Source organism: Mustela erminea, chromosome 9 (genome assembly GCF_009829155.1).
Source record: "Mustela erminea isolate mMusErm1 chromosome 9, mMusErm1.Pri, whole genome shotgun sequence".
Lineage (NCBI taxonomy): Eukaryota > Metazoa > Chordata > Mammalia > Carnivora > Mustelidae > Mustela > Mustela erminea.
The window spans coordinates 70,034,904-70,057,858 of record NC_045622.1 but is presented as its reverse complement, the minus strand read 5'-3'; the positions used below and the strand labels follow the sequence as shown (position 1 = coordinate 70,057,858).

General features: G+C 44.3%; 3 long non-coding RNA genes across 3 annotated transcripts; 1 reads left to right on the top strand and 2 right to left on the bottom strand.

Moving 5' to 3' along the window:
* Positions 1-28: 28 nt before the first annotated feature.
* Positions 29-11,927, bottom strand: LOC116600167. The gene is made up of 3 exons (XR_004289529.1): positions 11,859-11,927; positions 2,900-3,014; positions 29-316 (listed from the first exon to the last, which is right to left on the bottom strand). It is a non-coding gene; the product is annotated as an uncharacterized LOC116600167 (long non-coding RNA).
* LOC116600169 lies at positions 9,340-16,957 on the top strand. The gene is made up of 3 exons (XR_004289531.1): positions 9,340-9,570; positions 15,750-15,842; positions 16,675-16,957. It is a non-coding gene; the product is annotated as an uncharacterized LOC116600169 (long non-coding RNA).
* Positions 16,958-18,949: 1,992 nt separating this feature from the next.
* LOC116600168 lies at positions 18,950-22,213 on the bottom strand. The gene is made up of 3 exons (XR_004289530.1): positions 21,783-22,213; positions 21,239-21,338; positions 18,950-19,483 (listed from the first exon to the last, which is right to left on the bottom strand). It is a non-coding gene; the product is annotated as an uncharacterized LOC116600168 (long non-coding RNA).
* Between the last annotated feature and the right edge of the window lie 742 nt (positions 22,214-22,955).

Here is a 22,955-nt window from a genome sequence, read left to right as displayed (position 1 = left end):
ATGAATGAATTTTCTTAGGCTCATCAGAGAATTGAGGTAACAGAATAAACAAACCTTCCAAGATCTGGCGAGACCAGTGAATGCAGAGAGATTCGGGTGAGATCTGCTTACTCGGAGCTGAAGTTGCTGGAGTCATAAATTCCTGGGAACACCAACATGGTAAACAAGGTCGCCGAGTACTCTGAATCTGAGCATGGGTCAGCGTGAACATGGTACGATCCTGGGCGGCTGCAGTCTTGGGGGAACCACCACACGTTCGTTCATGAGCTTTCCCTCTGGGAAAAGCTAAAGACCTGATAAGAATTCCCCGATGGCTCTGGCGGGGAAAGGGGAAGAATAATCATTGCAAAATATGCCCAGACCGTTCTCTGCAACGAAGGTATACTTTCCAGGAGAGAAAAAATTACCAGAGTCTTATCCTATCTGCGAGAAGGGCAAGTTGCCAATTCCCCCTCCCTCTAGTTTTTTTGTCCCACCTAAAGGTAGGGGGAGCTATGCCAACATAGAAACAGCTGTGAAGACCACAGCTTAGAGTCACAAGCCTAACTAAAAGACTAAGATTTAATCCTAAGATTGTACAGTGCCATCCCTCCCACCCATCTTAGCACCACACCAACAGGCCTCCAGCATATAGTGGATTTTAGCTGAAAGACCTGTTAAACTCTCTTGAAGAAGAATATTTGGGGAAGCCCAAAGATGACAGAAGAGACTATAACAAGGACCTGGGGAAAATTTGAAGCCACTAGCACCTATGGCAAACAATAAACATAGCCTAAATTCTACCCAGATTAACCCAGATCTTCATATTTTCTAATTTTAGTTCCTGCTACTCAATGCAGCATGTCTGACTATCAACAAAAAAAAACTACAAGCCATGCTAAAAGTCAAGGGAAAAGTACTATCCGAAGAGATAAAGTAAGTATGAGAACCAAACTCAGATATGACCCAGCTATTGGAATTACCAGAAAAGGCATGTAAATAACTAAGATTAATATGTTAAAAGCCTAGTGGAAAAAGCAGACACCATGCAAGAATGGATGGTAATACAAACAGAAATATGAAAATGCTAAAAAAGAATTAAAAGGACATACTAGAAATCAAAATGACTGCAACAAAAATAAAGATTGCCCTTGGTGAGTTTGTTAGTAGACTGGACGCACAAACAAAATGACCAGTGAGTGTGCAAATAGATCAGTAGAAACTTCTGAAAAGGAAATACAAAGAGGAAAATGAATGAATGAATAATAATGATAATGAAGAACAAAAGAACATCTGGGAAACTTGGGATAGTTTCAAAGGTATAACATATGTGTGTGGGAATACCAGAAGGAGAAGAAAGAATGGAGCAGAAGAAATACTTCAAGTAATAATGGCTGGGAATTTTCCCAAATCGATGACAGACACTAAATCACATATTCAGAAAGCTCAGAGAATATCAGTAAATATCAAAAATCTACACCCAGACTATAGCCAAGACACACACACACACACAGACACACACTCACAAAACAAACAAAAGAACAAAGACAAATAGAAAACCTTGAATGAAGCCAGAGTAGGGAGTGATCATGGGGAGAACTTTACCTACCAAGGAACAAAATAAGAATACAGGAGACTTATCAGAAATCAGAATGGAGTGAAGTATTTAAATCTTAGAAGAAAAAAAATTTCTACGTCGAAGTCTATATTCAGTATATATCCTTCAAAAATGAAGAAGAAATAAAGACATTTTCTGATAAAAACAGAGAATTCATTACTAACATTTCTTCATCACAAGAAATGTTAAAATAAATTTTTCAGCCAGAAGAAAATTTTTATAAGTGAGAATTTGAATCTATATTACAAAGGGAAAAGTATCAGAGAAGGAATACATAAAGATAAATAAAATTTTTAATTGATAAATTAAATTTTAATTTAATTTAAATAAATTTGCTTTTAATTGATAAATGTTTAAAGTAATAATAGTAGCAATGTATTGGGTGATTATAGCATATGGATAAGTGAGATGAATGATAATTCATAAGGGAAAAGATGGAAGAATTGGGAATATTCTGTTCCTGTATACAAATGAAGTCATATACTGTTATGTGAAGGTACAATTAGGTTAGTTAAAAATATATTGGAAAACCCCAGGGAAACAACTAAAGTTATTTTTTAAAAAAAGTATAATTGATATGCTAAGAGAAGAGACAAAATAAAGCCATGCTCTTCTAATTATATGACATTCTGGAAGAGTTAAAACTACAGGGAAATTTAAAACATCATGGTCTCCAGAGGTTTGTGGGGAGCAAGAGAGAGCTAAACAGATGAAGGACAGAGGATTTTTGGGGGGCAATGAATTGATTCTGTGTGATGCTGTAATGGTGAATTAACATTTGTCAAAACCCATAGACCAAAGAGTAAATTTTCATTGTATAAATTTAAAAAAAAATCATTTATGAGGTCAGGGGATTCCATGATGTAACGTAGAATGTGACAAAACCATCTACTTTTTTAATATATGTATGAAAAAACCTCATTGAAGTGTTCGGGGCAGAAAAGTGTTGATACCTATAACTTCGGAAATGAGTGGAGTCTCTAGAAGACCAAAGTTAAAAGAGAACTAACATAGGCACAGCATTCTTGTTGATAAAGTTTTTTTTCTCATGCTGGTATGTATTAACAGTTTTGATACCACTGTATGTGTATCTGGAATTAAACAACTACCGGAGAGTGGATGGTGAGAACCAGATTTCTCACAGTTGGAGTGGGACGTTAGAGACAAACAAAGGCAAGAGACAAGAATAATCCATGTGGTGATTGATTCAAGTGGGAGACCTCAGTATGAATTCATGTTAAAGGCTCATATGCATATAGATGGTTACCTATGGAAATAGGTTATTATATACACATTCCTCACCATGTCAGCGGAGGGGGTTTAGAAGCAATGACAAATCAGCAGCGATGAGCACTCCTCATATCCAGATCTTGGTTTCTAATAAACTGCTCTCCAATAAGTGGAGAAATGTCTGGTTCTAGAAGTGGGACACAAAATACACAGGATAAGCATGGAACATCTTGTATTGCCAGAAGTTAAGGAGTTGCCCCCCCCCAAAAATAATTAAACCACACATACACACACACACACACACACACACACACACACACACACACACACTGATAGGGATTTTGTCAAAGCGACCCAGGAGCCAGCTGAAAGATCTCCCAGTGGTCAAAACGGAAGTAGCTTGAGCAACAAGTATATAACCCAAAGTATAAAACATGTATTTGTGATTCCATACCAATATGAATACATGATGGAACAAGCCATATGAGCTGAGAGAATGGGGAGCCAAACCTTTAGAGGGGTGAGAGTAAAAATGGGTGTAAGTGGTCCTCAGAAAGAGGGAACATCATGAGAAAAGGTTTAAGAAAATACGGCATATAAGGATGATTTTGGTTAAGTGAAGCTGTATGGACAAGAGATGGCCTTGAATGCTATTTTAGGAAGACTGACACTAAATCCTCTCTGATGATGATGCATTGAAAGTTCCAGAATGGGGAAATCATGTAGCTGGATTTCTTCTTTTCAATCATCATGTTGAGACCCTGAATAAGTAATGGAGGGCAAGGCTGTTGTGGCCAAGGAAGCACATTTCAAGGCCTGCAAATAAAGCCTACCTTGGCCCAGGTTCTTGGTTTTGGTTTTTTTTGTTTTTGTTTTGTTTTGTTTTGTTTTGTTTTGTTTCCTTTCTTTCCCTGATACTTGTTTCCTGGCTAGAATTCCTGGTGTTGTGGAATTCTGGAAAAGTCACCTTGCCTGACAACAATCTACCCATAATACCTGAAATGATGTTTGCTTGGCTTTATTTTCTGTGTCAAAATGTATAAAAGAGAGATTCATATAATCAGTTAAGAGAGAATCATACAGGGGCGCCTGGGTGGCTCAGTGGGTTAAGCCCCTGCCTTCGGCTCAGGTCATGATCTCAGGTCCTGGGATCCAGCTCTGCATGGGGCTCTCTGCTCAGCAGGGAGCCTGCTTCCTCCTCTCTCTCTCTGCCTGCCTCTCTGCCTGCTTGTGATCTCTCTTTCTGTCAAAAAAATAAGTAAAATCTTAAAAAAAAGAGATAATCATACAAGCCATTCAAAATAAGGTAAAAAATAAGAATTTAATAAGACTGTTGTCCTCTCAGCAAGCCCAGATTAGTTCTTCAACTTGGAGGAGAAGAGGGGAAAGGAACTTTCTGTTGTTGTTATGAGAAGGAAGAGTAAAGGGGGAAAAAAGAGGCAACTTTTAAACATTGCAAAATATGAAACTTTTTTTCTGGAAATTTCCTCATTTGAAGAAGTTCCTTCAGCTAAAAACAGTAATACCAACTTCCTGAGGTTTTTGTAAAGATTAAATGAGATAATCAATGTGAAGAGCTTTATTAGTGTCATTGTTATTACTGTGTATTTCTGTGTACCTTAACCCCAACTTCCTATTATAATTGTATCTCTATTTTCCTTCTAGTTCCAAGGTATACATCCTTGTTTCGGTATCTTATAATATTTCTAAAAGTTGTTTAAAATCATAAGTGGAGGAATGTTCTTTATAAGCAAATGTCGTAAATTGTAAATAAAACAAGAAGACAATTTGCCAGCCCTGCGTTAAACCGTGGAATCCTGGACCAGATAAATCTTATATAAGGGACCATCTGAATAAAGTGCAATGGTATTTGTGTTGATGTGGTCAGAGAGACTCTTCTCCTACACTTGGCTGCAGATCATCTCAGGGCAAGAACTCAGCTCAGGCCTGGGAGCAGAAATCCTATCATGAGGTGCAAGGCCCCTGCCTAATACCATCATTCAGGGCAGAGAGGAAAAGAGTATCCAGCCAATGTCCCTGCTTTCAAGCAGTGCTGGGCCAGTGGCTGCTGCTAGAGATAATTTAGGAAGAAACAAAAAAGAAAAGAGAAGTGAAGTTGAAAGAGGGACGTGTGGGAAATTATCATAATAACAATAGGCATAAGAAGTGAACGCCATGTTCATGACTCCCTTGTGTAGGCGAGACGCTCAGCTCTTTGTGCCAGTGTTTCATCTGTGACATGGTGATTGTGGTAAGGGAAGATCTGAATTACATCTTACAGGGCTTTTACACTTTGTTGTTGTTGTTTTGTTGCCACGGACCCTTTTGGTAATCTTTTGACCCGTCTGTGGACTCTGTCTTTGTGTTCTTCGGGAGCTGATCTCGAAAGCAAGTCATTTATTTGGGAGGGGAAGGAAATACCCATCCAGAAGTAGGAAAGGAAAGGCAATCAATTAAGTAGACAACTAGAACTTGGTCCTACAGGCTATTCTGGGACAAAGAATGCAAGACCACTTTTCAGCATTTTCCCACCTGAAGGGGGAGGGAGCTGGGGTAATTATACACCTGCTCCCAGGATGTTAACACCCTGGCATTTCCAACTTGCCAACCGTGGGCACCAGGCAATGCTTCTTTGCAGAATTGGTGGAACGGTGAGATCTCAGGCGCAGAGATGCACATAGCGGCAGCGGGACGGCAGCTCCAGCACACGGAAAGGGCCAGGGGATATCCAGAGGGGCCCTTTCCAACATCTGCTACAGACCCCCTTCTCAGAATAATGTTTTGAAATGCATAAAATAAAATTCATAGGATTACAAAGAAAACCAATTATATTGAAATTCACTTCTATCCACAGACCCCTCAGGGGACCCCAGGTTAAGAAGCCCTGCTAAGGTTTCTTTTCAATGTGAAATTGTATGGTTTTATGACCTAAGAGCAGGGATTGTGTTACTCTGCCAGGAGGTGGTTGGGTAAAGCTCTGCACAGTCTATGTGGAAACCATTTCAGTAGAGAAATGCGCTCACCCAACCTGACAATCCCCCGTAGCTCAGGGACTATGAATGATGCTGCTGGCCTCTCTTACTCCCTTTTTATATTTTACAGTGTTTGTTTTGCATTGTTTATGTTTTTACGTTTTTAACGTGGCCTCCGTTAGCCCTGAAAGCGTTCTGGGGCTGCAATTCACCCACATTGCCCTCCTCAGCTGTCCCCAGGGAGCTCCATCTTTAAAGTCATATGCCTCGGAAGCACGAGGGCCCCAGAGCCCTTCTGCCATATAGCCACGTGGACCAGGGTCTCCTGTGGCAGGATGGTGCCAACAGGTGGCTGCATGCGGGGTCCCCAAGCAGCCGCCCCCCTGGGAGCTGTGCGCCACTGAGACACCCTCCACCTCCCATCGCGCCTCCATGGCTCTGTTACTCACAGCTAAATTACAGTATTATGACTTCATTGTTGAGTCCCAATTCTCCTAATTATAGCCTAGAGATCTATTATTTGATTTGGTAACACCAAGTGCTTCTTTTCTAAATCATGTAATCTCTTGTAGCTTATTAATGTCAGGTTTGCGCACACGCAGGGACTTGGTTGTTTGCCAGGCAGAATCAAATTTTCAAATTTTCGCTGTGTTATGTTACAGGGCTTTGCTTGTTACAATCTAATTATATTGGCACTGAAATACCGAAAACCAATTTATATTAGAAAGCTCTTTAACTCTTTCTTTGGAGTGAATTTACATGCATAAGTGTCTGCCACACCATTGGTCTTTTTGTTTTTCCACTGGGAAATCCCTTCTGGGAAAGAGGTAAAAGTAACAGTCCCTTTCTATTAAAATGTCTGCTGTTCAAGGATGAGAACAATGGATGTGGCTCTTCTCTTGGTTAAAGCCCAGGGAAGGAGGGAAGCATGCCGCTTCCACCTCTTTGTGTGCTCCCCCATCCTCCCTGTGGGGAGCACCCCTTGTCCCAGGCACCGGAAAACCCCTCTGCTGGTGGATGTCCCCTGGTGGCAGAACCATCCCCAGCCTTGGACCATTTCACCTCCTCCATGTCCCCTTCTCTCCTTCAGACATACTTTCCCATGCTCTGTTTGCTACTTGGGGCCCAATGGCTCCTTTGTCCTGAAGACATTGCCTTTTGCAGACCAGGAGGGTCTTGCAGCCTCAGAAAGTTGGTCCAGCAGAGGGCCCTCCCTCATTATCCCACACTGTCCCCTCAAAGGGTTTTGTGGCATCTGGCTATCATATTTGTCTTGTTACTCTGTCCATCCTCCCAGTCATGACCATGGCTTTCTGACCCCCGGATTGTTGTTCCTTGTCAGACTATTATCACCAGAGAATACTACCTATATCCAAACCATAAATCATCCAGTATCCCACCTTTGAAAAGGAACACCAACTTCCTCCTAGCTTTTTTTTTTTATAAGGCCTTATTTTTTTAGAGCAGTTTTAGGTTCATGGAAAAGTGGAGAAGAAGATACAATCCCACCCAACCCATGCACAGCTTCTGCGATCATCGGCATCCCCTCCCCGCGGAGTTGCTACCTAGGTGACCTGGCTCCGACCTCCCTTCCCTCTCATTCAGAGCTATGCTCTTGCTCACTCATGAACTCCAATAACACTGTTTTGTTTTGTTTCTTTCCCAATTTCTCTTTTCCACTCTATGGCATCAGTACACATTCTTTCCTCTGTCGGCAAGTGCTCTTGGCATTTATGGCTTCTACTTATTCTTCACATCTCAGATAAAATGTCACTTCCTTAGAGAGAAGTTTCTTTCCTTCTTTTTAACCAGGTACCCCCCAAAACACCCTATTTCATTTATTCTACCTTGTATTTGTTGGTTTTCTTCCCTGTTACCCTTCCCTGACTCTTGACCAAGAGTGTAAGATCCATGAGTGCAGAGATTTTGTTTTAGTTGCCATTGAACTTTCAGTGCCCAGCCTGATGCCTGGCACATAGGGAAGGATCGATCAGTAGCTACAGAGTAAAGAGGATCCCAGGATATTTATATTATATTATAACAGAGAAGAATCAATACGTTTTGACTCTTTGGACTTGTCGGGCTCTCCTTCTTCCTCCTTGATCCAACCATGTGGATATCCTCCATTTTCCTTGAAGCTACAGGATATGGCCCTGTCCTCTGCTCCTGAGCAGGAAACCAAGGAGCCATCCCAGGTTGGCATAGCTGTGGCTTCCTGTCTCCATCCCTGGTCCAATGACTCAGATCCTGTCTGAACCAAATGCCTTGTCTTCAATGGCACCTTCCCTGGCTTTCCCTGGAGGTAGCTCTCATATAGTGCCCACATGTGCCACCTAACCAGTGACTGGTGGCAGCACAGGGCCGATCAGGGGCCATGTCAAGGGTCACTCTTATTTATCTAAGTGAGGGATGAGGTGGTGCAAGGTCAGAGACCCCTTTCATGGCAGTCACGGAGTCACAGAACGGTTCAGATGGATGGGAAGTCAACAAGACCACTCCCCGAAGCAGGGAGAGAGGTTGGGCAGGCACACACTGCTCCACGAAAAGACGCACAGGAAACAGCGACAGAGTCAGCTATGCACCCACTATGTCCATGAGTAAGACAATCGTGGAGCTGATCTGTGGACTCATGTATCTACTTAATTGCAATTGTAACAAATCATTTGATCAAATTGATGGAATTCGCGGACTCCTTTTTGCTCCTTCTTCTAGTACCTTCTCTGTTAAGAGTGAAAGGTAAAGGGCTCCTGACTCACATAAGAGTACAAGGGAGGCCCCACCCCCTGGAAGGAAGAAAACCGAGGCCCTCTCTCCCCTAATTTGTGGTCTCCTAAAATATCCAAGATACATTTAGGATTGGAAAGGTGCCCTCTATTCAGAAACCCCAGCCAAAGAGCACAGAGCAAGGCAGATGGCTATACCCACTGTCGTGGAAGGAAGGCCTTGAAACACAAGACTCTCCCACCATCTCTCGTTTAAAGAGCCTGTTTTCTTCTCACCGCTATGTCTTTGCCCACTCTGCCTGGAATGCTCTCCTGTTCCTACTCCATTTCTGCTTGTAGAAATTTAGCTCTTCCTTCACAGCCTGAGAGAAAAGGCACCTGCTCGAAGTAGTGCTCTCAGTTTCCATGGTCAGAATCACACTCTGCCCCGCCGTCAGGTGCTTGTGCTGCTCGTGGGCAGGTTGATGGGACCTCCCCATTTGCTCGGGACAGTTCTGGTTTATGCCTGTCATGCAAGCATTTGTTGATATTAATAATTAATAATTCACATTCAAAAATGTCCCAACTGAACAACAGACTGAGTGGCCTGGTAGACACATTCTCTGGTGACCCCCTAGGGGGTCGTACTCTTTCCAGTCCTCTCCCTTGAAGGCAGGTAGAACCAGTGCCTTGCTTCTGGCCAATAGAATCTGGCAAAGGTGACAGGATAGCCACTCCCTCAATTATGTCACTTTTCACCAGGCTCTGTCTTCAGTGACTAAGGAGAGCCACTCCCCCAAGGGCCTTGAAGAAACAAGAGGCTGCAGGGTGCGCTGCCTCCGGGAAGGGCCTGGGGAGCTGCAGGGAGGACCCGTGGGCAGCCTTGCCATGCTGAAAGCCTTGATCTTCTTGATGGAAGCAATTGAATTCTGCCCTCGTCCTGTGGGCCAGAGGAGGACTTTGAGCTCCAGAAAGGAAAGCCGCTGACTCCTCAATTCTGGCCTCTGAGATGCCAAGCAGGGGACCCTGGGGAGCTGTGCCTGGACTCCCGACCCCTGGACCCTGAGAGGTAACAGATGGGGGTTGGCTGAAGCCACTCGGTCTGCGGTCCTGTTTGTGACCGTCACCATTGATCTGTACAGCTGCCCTATGGTATCGCGGACCGAGGGCTCAAACATTCTTTTCTCCTGGACACACTGGTATTTTCTTTAAGTCGGGGTGCACACCATATTCATCTCTCTGCCTTCCTACATGCCGAGCAGGGACTCCCTACCCTGCAACTACCACACCACCCAGTGTCGCAGAGCACTTACGGGAGCACCGTTGCTGGTGTCCCGGCCTGATTTGAATCCCAGGCCCTCCACTCACTAGCTCCGTGACTTTAAACAAGTTATTTTTAACCTCCTGGAGCCTCAGTATCCTCCTCAAAAAATGGGGTTGCAACACAGTGCTTTCCTCTGTAAGGGAAGATTGTAGTGAGGAGAAATCGATTCAGAGTGCAAGCGTTTTACAGCCCAGGAAAAGCATTTTACAGCTGGGGAAATTTACTGTCACTTGCCTTCTTTGCTCTGCTTCACCCTCACGTCACATCAGCTATTGTTACCCCCATTTACAGACGAGGAAACAGACGCCCAGAGACATCAAGTCACTTTCCTGGCCTTACACAGCTCCCAAGTGGCAGACAGACCCAAACCAAATCCACATATGCTTTTCCCCCACACTCTCCACGCCTGCATCTTTCTCGTGGACATATATTTTTGAACAAAAAACAAAAACAAACAAACAAAAAACAAAGGTAACTTTGCCAAATTTCACAGTGGATTTCCCAAGAAGCAGGCCACAGACACACAGATGTCAAGGCTGGCTAAGTCCCACGTTCTGGAGTCGCTTCTTCAGGCCTGGGTGGGTTTCTGGGAGCACAGGCAGACAATTCAGGCAGCTTTAGCAGAAGATGGTGAACCATAAATGAGCTCCGGGCCCATGAAGCCGACACACTCCCTGACAAATGACAGGGGCTTTTAGACCACTCCAGTCTCCTAAAACCTGGATATTTACATAAGTGCAGATTATCGGGATCCATAGATAATTTGCTACCTGCTCATTTTTAATGTGTTTGTGAACACTCGTGAGAAGCTCATTAATTGTAAGTGTCTGTAAGCTTATTGGGTTGTAAACCAAGGTTGACAGCACAATAGGCCCGATAAAAGGAAGGGACCCCTTTGCCAGCCAGAAAGAGCAGGCACACAAATCAGCCCCGGGGAAAATTGACAAGATTGCCAGGATGCGCACAGGCCCCTTCTCGGAGCGGGTTTTATGTCCCTGTCCTGAGCTATCCAGCAGAGACACGAGCTGGTGTCGTGAGAGTAACTCTCTCCGCATTCACCATGCTAGGGTGACAGGGTCGGGCACCCAGGCCCAGTAATCAGGGAAATCTGTGAAGGCCGTGGCCTGACAAGGCTGAAATCCATTTGTAATTCTCCGCTTGGAACACCCCCCCTTTTTCCCTAGCCTGGCGGGTTCCCACTCGTCTTTCAAGATAGCTCCTCCTCTAAGCTTTCTAGGACTTCACCAGGGAAAGCATCTCTGCTCTGGAGCTTTGAGAGCCCCTGGCACGTATTCTGGAATAGCTCTAACGATACGGGTATCTGGAGTGCCTGCCTTTTTCTCCAGGCCCCAAAGAACAGAACTAAGAACTGTGTATGGACACCCTCCAGATACGCTCCTTGGTGAGCAAAGCAGGCTTGGAGAATACTGCGAGGGCCAGGGCCGGGGGGGTGGGTGGGCAGGGGGCTCTGGGACAGGAACCACATCAGCCAGGACCTGGCTTTCACCAGTTAGCCTGCTTCTTTCCCCCTTCTGGGCCCGAGGGAGGGAACGTCCTCCTCTTCCTGTCTCACAGGGATGAGCTACAGAACGGAAAAACCCAGGAGGCCACCTTATCCTACCAGGCTTCTCAAACTTTTTTTTTTTTTAAGGATGACTTTCTCTAATATTACCTTACTAGAGACTAAAGTAATATGCATGTATTGATCTTGTTGTATATATTCTTATGTGCCTTGTAGCAGACCTGGGATTCTAGAGAGGCAAAACAGTCATTGCAGTGAATAGATATATGATTAAAGGGCTTCTGGATGGTTAAGCATCCGACTCAATCTCAACTCAGATCTTGATCTCAGGGTTGTGAGTTCAAGCCCCGCATTGGACTGCATGCTGGGTATGGAATCTACTTCACATAAATAAATAAATAAATAAATAAATAAATAAATAAATAAATAAGAAAGATGCGATTGAATCCCTTCACAGGCTAAACTGCTACAACAGATACAACCAGACAATGTTATGTCACTTCTCACTCACATGGTAATCCCCTGTGGGTGTCTGGGGGGCAGTCAGCTGTCTTCCATGCAGCGATTCAGGGATCCAGCCTTCTTTCATATTGAGACTCCATTATCTTATAGGGTACCACCTCCGTCTGCACCAGAATGGTGGAAATGGAAAGAATGGAGAGAGCCATGTAGGAGGTTCGATTTCTCAAACCTCAAAATGGCCTCCATATTACTTCTGCTTATATTCCACTGGCTAGAACTCTATAGCCATGCCCAACCACAAGTGCTGCTGGGAATGGCCATTTACCATGTGCCCAGGAAGGGTAGGAAAGGGACTTTAGTGAAGAACAAGCAGTCTGCCTCACATCCATCTCAGTGAGTTCCCTCCCGTTTCTCCCTCTTCATAGTCTGCATGGAGAATGCAGATCATAACTACACTTGGTTGCACACAGACCCTCCCATGGGTATCCCTCATATCTGAAGCATTCCTGAAGAGCTCCACATTTCCAAGTCTTATTTACATTCAACTAGGTATTTCCCACTTATTTTTATAATAATTTTGGAGCTAGTTCACCAAACACAGAATACAAGTCCCATTTATGAATTCTTATATTTACACCCATCAGATATCCATCAGATACCCCAATTTTGCCACTAGTTGATTCCTTTCACCTAAACCCTACCAAATGGTAGCCAAAATTACAATTGGTTTTCTCTGGTCTTGCAAAAAGATTGCAACAAAATAATGTGTTGAAACATAGTACACAGCAAATGGCCATTTTGCTGACTTGATGAGGCATGACTTACCTATCTGCCCCTACTGCTTGGCCTCTGTTGTAGGGGCAAGAACCTCTTAAAGGTGTTATTTCAGATGCTTCCAGGTGATGCTTTTGACAAGTGACAAGCTTACTCTCTTTAAATGTGAGTTTCTGGGCAGTAGACCATTTGATGGCATGACCGCTTGGCCAAACATTTGCCAATCTCAATGAGCAGGGGTTCTTTAATGGCTGCAGGAAAAGACTCATACAATCTACTCAAACTTGGTGCTACTGGAACATGCAAGTTGCTGTTCTTAGTACACACAGTTACACACAATGTAAGACTAACCCATTTTAAGGCCCATTGTATGCCTCTCAATTATTGTCAAACCTGCTGGAGAAGGTTAATAACAGGGATGAGCTGAAGGGAAATATTAGTTCTTTGCTTTATGTTTACTCAGGAATACTTTCAACTGAATATTATAGACCACTCCCCATCTAAAATGTGACCTTCAAATATTCATTCAGTTCACATAACAAGAAGTTATGACACAGGCTTTGGGTCAGCTTCTCTGCAATTTCTTTATTTTCTCCTCACATTCACAAAGTGGCTGCTGCAGTGCAGTGCATCACATATTCACACAATAACTGAAACTGGAAGTAAAGAATAAGTCTTTCCCTTAGAGTATTCTATTTCTTTTTATCAGAAAGGTTCTCTGCACACTCCAGCACACTGTTCCTTAAGTCTTATTATTTGTAGGCCAATTATTTCTTTATCAGTCACTACCTTATGAGAATGCAAGTAGCATGATTGATTCAGAATTAGAATGACTCATGTTCTGGAAATGAATATATATACCCAAATTTTGTCTGTTACCTGGAAAAAAATTGTGGATGCTGCAAGAAAGAAGCAGGGATCATTAATAGGTAAGCAATCAATGGTATCTTCCACATTCCTCAAGGAGTTTCCAGCATTTTTATTGTACTAACCCAGCTAAAAAGAAAACAGCATGCCTTTATCACTGTGTCCACACACTAAAAAGTTTTCATGAAACCATGCTTTAAAGTCAAAATCTCACCTTCCACAGAAAATTTCTTTTTATTTGCTAAAATAACAACTACAATTATTGAGTGCTTATTATGTGCTAAGTGCTATAGTAAGGGATTTATGTGCATAATCTGCTTATAGTTACCAGATAAGCAAGTTGAGGTTGATACTGTGAAATCTTGATTTTGCAGATAAGGAACCTGAATCTTAACAGGGTTAAATGCTTTTCCCTAAGTTCACACAAAAGAAGTTGAAGCTAAATTTGAACTTCGGGCTTCAGAGTCTGATATTCTAACCATTATACTCCACTGACTTGGTTTCTTTTTCTTTTTTTTTTTTTTTTTAAGATTTTATTTATTTATTTGAGAGAGAGTGCACACACAAGCAGGGGGAGTGGCAGAGGGAAAGAGAGAAGCAGGCTTCTTGCTGGCCCATTTCGGGGCTCAATCCCAGGACCCTGGGATCATGACCCAAGCCTAAGGAGATGCTCAGCCAGCTAAGCCACCCAGGGGCCCCTATTGATGCATGGAGGGAGAGACAGATAAGTGAATAGTAAAGTATGTGATGAAGAAAAGGTAAGATGTTAACTGCAGAGTCTAAGTTATAGACATAAAGATTTCACTGTATAATTCTTTCAACCCTTCCGTGTTGAAAATTTTCATTGTAAAATGTTGGGAAATGTGTCCATAAGATTTTAGATCCATTTTTATAAAAGAATGATAAGGATAATTCTTTCTAAGTCACAACAGCTAAGCAAAGGTCAAATAATGGAGAGTCTTAGATACCAGGCTGAGAAACTGGGACTTAATCCTCAAGGTAGTCTAGAGACGCTGGGGGTTTGAAGCAGAAGGCTAAAATGTAAGACAGACCTGGGGGCATGCAGATGGGTCGGGGGTGTGCAGGGAGCAGGGTAGAGACAGGCCAGTCAGGGGATGCTATCATAGTACAGATGGGAGTGAATGACGGTATCTGAGCAAAGGTGGCCATAGGGATAGACGTGAATTCATGGAAAAAACTCAAGAGAAAAATAAGGAAGACTTGACACCTGAAGACATTCATGGAAAAAACTCAAGAGAAAAATAAGGAAGACTTGACACCTGAAGACATTGTGAAGACACAGATAGCCCATGGGGCTATCTGGCATGCCTCAGGTTTTGCTTGGGGCAGGGGGAGTCGGCGGGGTCGGGGAGTCTACTCTTCACTTGCCGCTGAGCCACTGGCACAGGAAAGCCCCCATACCCTTGACACAGCTCCCTTTCTGTCTCTGGGAAGCTCACCAGCCCTGTTCTGGCCAGAGATGGGCTGAAGCTCTGGATTTCAATCCACGCCCCACCGCCCGAGATATTTTTCCTTTTCCTACTTCCAAGTGAAATGAATCCACACTCTGATTTCCTCCACAGTCAGAGCCTGCTGAGAAAGAACTCAACAAATGGCTTTTGCCATGCTTTCCAAGCCATCTGGAACACAGGGTGTAGAGAAACTCCCCATCACGTGCCCAGCTCGGACTTCTGGGTCTCGGGCTTCACACCCCTGCCTGCTGTCTCTCAGAAGCAAACCCACATTTTATGATGAAATTAAAATTGTTTCTAAGGACCTCAAAGAGGAAAAATGAAATTGTTTTCAGCTTTGAGTATAGTCATAATAAAATAGCTAGTTAAGGGGGGGGGTTGTGTTATTCTTGGATAAATGAGGAGCAAAAATACTCTTTTACAGTTTGCCATAAAAACAGCAATAGAATTTTTCACAAGACAAACACAATCAATGATTAAGGGGAGATGAGGGCATCTATATTTGTTCTTCTTGGACATCACGCACAGTGGCACATTTGGTCTCTACTGAGCTGGGAAAGTCAAAGACAGGCTTCTAGTCTGTTTTCTCAGTGACACCAGTTCCCTCCAGAGCACGGTAGCCTGGCAGCTGGCCTCTGAGGGCTCTGCAGGCTGCAGGCTCTCCTTCCCTGGGCCCGGCGCCTCCTTTGTGCACCTCTCCACCAGCTTCCTCCTTGAAACTAGTGTCCGAGCCCCAGCCAGATTCAGCTCATGTATATGGGGAAGGGACCACATACGTTAAGCATGCACAGAACATTTTTATGAGTCACCCTCTCTGATCATCACAGCAACTCTGTACGGTAGGGAATGGAATTCCTGTTTTCCAAACGAGAAGATGGACTCAAGAGAGCCAAAAGTACTTGCTCCAGGCCTCCCAGCTGGTAAGTACAGATTCCCAAAGTTCTTTTCCCTGTTCCAACCTCCCTCTTCCCCCTTGGGATCCAGCCCCTTGTAGGACCCCAGTGACTGGCAATGTCTAGTGGAAATCATGCGGCATTTAGTGCCTGAGCCCTGTGACCTTGGGAAAGTCACTCTGAGATTTTTGCATCTTGGTATTCAAAGTGGTAATAAGGAAAGAAATCACTTTGACCTTAGCGGGTTGGGTTTTTGTAAGGAGTAATTGTGAGAGCATATTTTGAGAAGTAAGACCTCAAAACAAATTCATTCCTTAATGAGGCATTTGTTAACTTATTCTAAGGTGACATAATCCTTTGAAGATTGGTGGGGGCGGAACAAGACTTTTAAAATAGTACTTAAGGAAGGCAAGTCCCAGATGATATCTTGGCACAGGAAGTGGGGGTTACTTTGGGCCAATGTCCTCAAGTCACCTAATAAATCCCACCAGGTTGTCACCTGATGCAGCCAGTTTCTTACTCGATGTTAGACCTTTCACTCTATGTGACCTATCAGCACACTCCCTCCCTCTGAGTTCCGAGCTTTGGCCCTGGCCCAAAGGCAGAAATCCGTGGAGGCACTTCCTTCTGTCCCCTCCTGAAAACAGGACAGCTTATTCTGTTTTGAAGGGCACCATGTGCTGTGACAGCACATCGGAAAGTCAGTCTGAAATGGAGAGCAGAGTTTGCCCCCAAGTGATCCAAGTGAGGAAGGCTTTTGGATGCTGACTAGCGGTTTGGGAGAAAGGTTGAAGTTTTGTCACCTTGAGTCTGCAAGACATCATTTGTGACCAGGAATCTCCCATCCACTCCCTTCTAGGAGCCATGTGAAGACCCACCCCAGCATCCCAAGCCTGCTGCCAGGACGAAATGAGGTCCCTGTAACAGTGGCCATTGGACACAGCTTGGCATTTTCCCTCTGACCCCACTCAGGCAGGCTTCCGATGTCGACAGACGGCCCTCATTGTCCCTCTGCCACCCTCTCTCTGCTCACCCTACTCTGCTGAATGACTCAGCTCTGAACTGAGTGGGGGACTGCGGCAAACTCTCTGCCCTCCTCATGCCCGACGCTGCCCTTCCCAGGCCAGACTCTGAACCTCGGAGCCTGAGTTAATGCCAAATTACGTGCCTTTTCCTCTAACTCTCTTTTAAGCCTACACATTGAAAGGCCTAGCTTGGACCCTTCCTTGGCATAAAGAGTTTGGGCTCTTTGACTTTCCAATAATAAATAAGCCAGAGATTAGGGTAAGAACAGCTACATCTCAGAAATCGGCCCAGTTTATCGCAAATCTCCTTATGTATTCAGATGCTTGCGATATATATCAAAGTCTTTGGCCTGCATTTATGATTTCGAACATTGCATTAACATTTTACGAATACATCAATACTTGGCATAGAAATAGGGAGGGACCCACTTTAACAGATGCCCCAACCACTGGCCTCTCTTGGCAAGAGCTGCTGATGCTTTTGAGGAATGAAAAGCATTGTGGAAAAATCCAGATTTTCCTCACGTCTCCTGGGAACTCAGACACCTCTGGAGAAGCAAAATGATCCATAGCATCATCCTCAGAAGAGAAGGGAGATAATAAGGTTCTCCCTTATGAAACAGTGTGAGGAGTATTGGAGCTATGAGGATGAAGGACAAGTTGCACACCTGGGGTCTTACCAGGGACATCTGGAGGCCCACCCCCCACTCCATATCTTCTCTTGCATTTTGATTGACTTCAACAGTGTGGCCTTTCCTACTTGGAGCCATCAGTGTGGAGGGGAATCATGTGCCTATAATTTGAGAACTGAAAGTCAAAGACATCACAGACCATGCCTGAGACCCTAAAGCTAGTGAAGAGCTTGGATTTGAACTTCCACTTCACTCTGACCCTAATACAGTAAGCGATCCAGCAGAGGCTGTGTGACCTCGCGGTCAGGGCTCAAAGAGGGACTCTCACAGGAGCCAAGGCCCATACTAGCTGCTCTCCAAGTTCCCTTCCAGCTCTGAGGTTCTGTGCATAGTCCTGGTGGCCCAAGGCAGAGTGGCTGGAGCGCTGAGGGCTCAGGAGAAGGTGGCAGGGGATTGCTTTGTGGGCAAGTCATCTGTTCAGCAGAATGAAGTGAATGACAAATGGGCCTCCGCCAGGAGGGGACGGATTCCCTCTAACTGTGCCCGACAATAAAATGCTTCACGAAGAAACCTGACAATTCAGTTGTTAATTCAAAACATCCTTCTCCAAGCTGCCTCAAACTATAATCTAATTGTTGCAAGATGGTGGTTTATAAGAAAAGAAAGTAAAATCCCATTAAATACAAATGTGCCTTTCTTCTGTAATAACTCACTCTGTCCTTGTGTTCATTTTACCGCCATGCTTCTTCATGTTACCAACCAATTCTTAATCTGCACATTAAACATTTATTTCTATAAAAAGTCTAAAGTAATATCAAGATTTCAGAGATTTCCCACTCTCTCTTCTGAGAGGCAACTCAGTGATAGATACAGCCTGGACCCTGGAGCGCAGGACCTGATTTTGGCCTGGCTGTTGAACTTCTCTGGATGTTGGCTTCCTCCTCTATAAAACCCAGTTATAAAATCCACATTGTAATTGTGTTGGGAGGGTCAATAGACGAAGTTTATGAGAAAGTCTCTTAAGCTCTAATAAATAATACTAACGTTTGTTCCTCTCTTCTAGTCAAAGAGCTTGGCCCATGACGCGTTGGTATGTTCTTGGGTTGGTTACAGATTTATTGATTTATTCATCTGTCACCCATCCAAGCATCCAGCCAGCCAGCCAGCCAGCCACCTACCCACCCATCTGTCCATCCACCTATCTAGTGTTCTGTCTATTTAATAAATGTTGACCAAGTTTCTGCTGTATACCAAGTGCACAATCAGGAGCTAGGAATTTAGGCATGAATGAGATACGGTATGGCTCCTGCCTCCAAAGTCTTTCTTTCCAGAGAGAGGGGCAGACACATTTATGTATAATTATGTAATAAAGTGGCCATGGTATAAGATTGTACCTCTTGGACGATGGGGAAGATAATCTCAGATTATTTTGTTTTTCTAATTGTTTATTAGAAGCAATGGAGACTATGGTGAGAATTTTAATTGTCAGTTGATCCTGGTGTGGGAAATAGAATAGGCCTTAGATATCAAAGAGGGAGAGGCTTTTTCTGGACCTGGGGGCTGAGTGAGGAACCATTCTGGTGGTGAGTGCTTTTGACTCACGGAGCAAGGCATGTGAGCAGAGCCCCCCACTTCCAGTTGGTTTCCCCTTCTTGGGCCATCCACAGGAGTGTCAGAGACAGTAACTGTGGTGGGTGCTTTGTTTCCAAATCGTTTGTCTTGACAAGCAACACTTCAGAAGATGGAGAATTATCTGAGGACTCATGGAGAGCAAGTACCACCCCACAATCATGGGAGAGAACTAGTTCTCAGCCCTCAGTCCTCGCCACCCTTCTACAGTCGATGTGCCCTGTGAAAATGCCTACATTGAGAAAGATGAGCCTAGCTGGTTGCATGGATAAAAACACTGGAATGGGATGATCTTGCTTCTTTGGTGGGATGAGTTCCTCCGCTGCACCTGGCTGAAAATTTGGGCTATTCATTGAATTTCCTGGACACTCTTCAGTAATAACTAACTAACTAACTAAAGAATAAACAAAAAAACCTTACCAGTCACTTAAAGTCTCACAGAACATTCTCAATTTATAAATTAAACAGCCCGATCTCATGTAATAGTGGAATTTTCTCCCTAGATTTACAGTCATGACTTCTCTCCCCACCTTGGTCTGCCACAGAGCAGAAGGCTGCAGGAGAGAATCCGCTCTGCGGGGCCACCCTTCCCTTGCCCACTCATGGCTTTTACTCTTCTCTCCCCCTCCTGCTTTGTTAACCTCCAGGGCTGGAGCACGACGATCCAAAAGGATCGATGATCTGAAGAAGGAAAAGGAACAGGAGAGTTCTTCCATAAGTGGTCTTGTTGAGTGAGGGTGCACAGTTGGGCTTTCCAGAATCCCCACTGCTGTGGGTCTTCATCTTCAGTGCTGGTGATAGGGATGCCTCCTTCCATCTGGTTGTTCACTCCTTTAGCCACTTCCTGACACTTGGCGCTGCCCCTACTTTGTTTCTGGTAAGTGCTCTTCATCTATTCACGTTCTCTTGGATAAAACCTCAGATGACCCCATGCAGGCACTCACTCACATGAGCCCAAGTGTGGACCAGCTTGCCTTGCCTCTTCAAATCTGAAGAGATTATCTCAAATGTAGCTCTCGCTCTCTCTCATTTGTTCCTCCATGCGAGCAGCTGCCTGGCCATAATATCTGTCCCCATAGATTCATTAGACATGGCCACACCACTAAAGTCCCCCACCCTCTGCTCAGAGGACACATATTAAGGTCTGTTAGTCAGGTCTTTGATGTTCTTCTCCTTTGACTTGAGGTAAAGGTAGAAGTACCTTCCAGTTCTCTCCCTTAGGGAGCTCAAGCTCAAAGACAGCCTCTTCTACAAAATCCACTTCTAAACTCCAACTCAACTCATTTTCGTTTGCGGTGGGTAAGAGTTAAGAGTGAGAGAGCTTGGCTTTTGCATACTTTTTGCAAATCCTGCTGCGTGGCTTCTCACCTCACTTGAGAATGTTGCATATATTGGCTTCAGCTGAATTCAGAAAGAAGAACCTGGGATGCCTGACTGACTCAGTCAGTAGACCATGGGACTCTTGATCTTGGGATCGTGAGTTCGAGCCCCAACTTAGGGGAAGAGTTTACTTAAGAAAGAAAGAAAGGAAGAAAGAACTCATTTTAACATTATACAAATTGCACATCCTAGAGGCTAGATGACTCGGATGGAACATACAAAATTCTGTTCTCTCGAAGGCTTGGGTTCCTGACTTTTTGTTATCCCTCTACAAGACAGCAAGGAAGTATGACATGCCAGCCTCTCTCTGCTACAAATCTCAGACTGAAGAATCACAGGATAGCATTCCCTCCCTCTCCTCCTGCCAAAGTTATGCTTCAAGATAGAACGAGTAAACAGATGAGGCCTTGTGGCAAAACTGCAGGATATGAATGAGTAAAGTAAGTGTTAAACAGCACAGGAAGGGTCATGAAAGAAAATATGTTTCAAGAATATAGGATGTTCTTTACTCATGACTGATTCATTCATCTTTACACCTTTCTAACCCTCCAGCACAGGGCTTGGCACATAACAAGGGTTTATAGATGGAGCTGATTTTGTACCAAATACAATCTCAGGCATTGGCTTCTGAGTTACGGACAAGGTCAGTTAGCTCCACGGTTGGCTCATGCCCCTGGTGGCTATTTGTTGAATGAGGCCAAATAATCTCAAAGCATCACTCTGAGTCTCATGTCCCCCCCTTATAATTGTCATCTACCATCTTTCAGGCCCTTCTATTCTGTAACTGAGGATGGGGAGAGTTGATCACAATCTTTCCATTCCACAATCTCAGAAAATTTTCTGTCTGCATCGGTCACCTATCAAACAGAGAAGCTTTATCATTCCTGGGCCCCCCAATTCCTTTTACCATCCTCTCTACAACACTGCAGCCACATCTTTACACATGGACTCTTCCCTCACAGAAGTCCCTCTCCTGCTTCTTCCTTTGACCATAACTCCCGATTCCCTCCATCAGTCTCATCTCCCGCTTCTCACTACACCTGCACAGACTGGCCTTTGGTCCTGCTATTCTCTCCTCCACTTCCCCATCCATCAGAAATCCCATGACTCATCATTGCAATTATTTTCTCAAAGGCATCCTCAGTTTCCTTGCCTTTCCAGTTTTCTTCCATATCTGCATTGACTCTAGATTTCCTTCACATTCTTGTTCATCTTTTACATCTGTACAGCTGAGTGATGTGGGAGAAGAAGCAAATAACCGTAAGTTTTGGGACTTTACAGATTCATGATCTTAACCTTACCTTTGGTTGATTTCATCTAGCATCTTCTTTAAAAGTATCCCAGCTTCCTCACTCCACAAGCCTCCAAGCCAGCCTTTACCTGTCCCAGCTCCATCTCTACTCTCAACCAATACCATTTTCTTGGACTTTTTCAGGATTCACCACATGCTTGGGGTCTGGACATGGGTGTCCTGCCAGAGCTCCCCGGGTGACTCTGTTGTGCAGCCACTGTTGAGGACCAACGATCTATAGAAGCCTGGCCAACCTGAAATCCTGCTTAGGGAATCTGTTTTGGGGGTCTGGCTCCGCACCACCTCCACTTCTTAAAATCACCACACACTCAGTATCCCCTGGTCCCGGCAGCTGAGTTCATTTTATCTCATTTTGTTCTATTAGTATACTGTGACCTAACTTGTGACTGTTGGCCTATGCACTGCAATGATGACATCATAAGACATTTGTGATCGTCTCTGCTATGCACACACAATGGCTGGCCTGGGACCCCATGCTGCTGTGTCCCTGTCTGTTGAGGAAGGGGTATCAGGCTGGGCGGAATGAACTGCAAATGCTTTTTAAAATCAGGCTGCAGAGTGAGACCGTGTCAGACTGGTGACTGTGTTCTTTGCCGTATCGCCCCTGTGTTCTTCTGAGGATGAATCTCCTTCCCTGTGGAGTTTTGGGTTAGTTTGCTGGGGAGAAGATGCGTGGGATTTTCAAGGTGAAAAAGCAGCAGTTTTTCTTGTCAGGGGATGGTGGCTGTCCCACAGAGCAGGCCTCTAGACTGCTTCTCAACCCCTGCATGGTGGCAATGGATGGAGATCGCCCCCGCCTTCATCCGCCAGGCTTCATCCCAGTGAGCGTATCTCTGATCCTCGGATGGTAGCCTTCTAGATCTTCATTCCTCCAGCTCCTCCCCCACTGGCATGGATCCTATATTCATCCTTTTATTCTCATAATGACATAGAAGCTCAAAAATTTTTTGACTGAACCTAAGATGATACAGGGGCTTAATATCCTGGACCACAGAGAACACCCAACCGTTCTAGGGAAGAAAAACCACAGCATGAAAGGAATACTTAAGGCAAATTGCATATTGGGAAGCCAGAAACCAATCCAACAGTGATGTTGATAAGTACCTCATTTTTTATGTGATCCTGCTTTAAAGATGCCAGTTGGGGAAGATCTGACTACCTA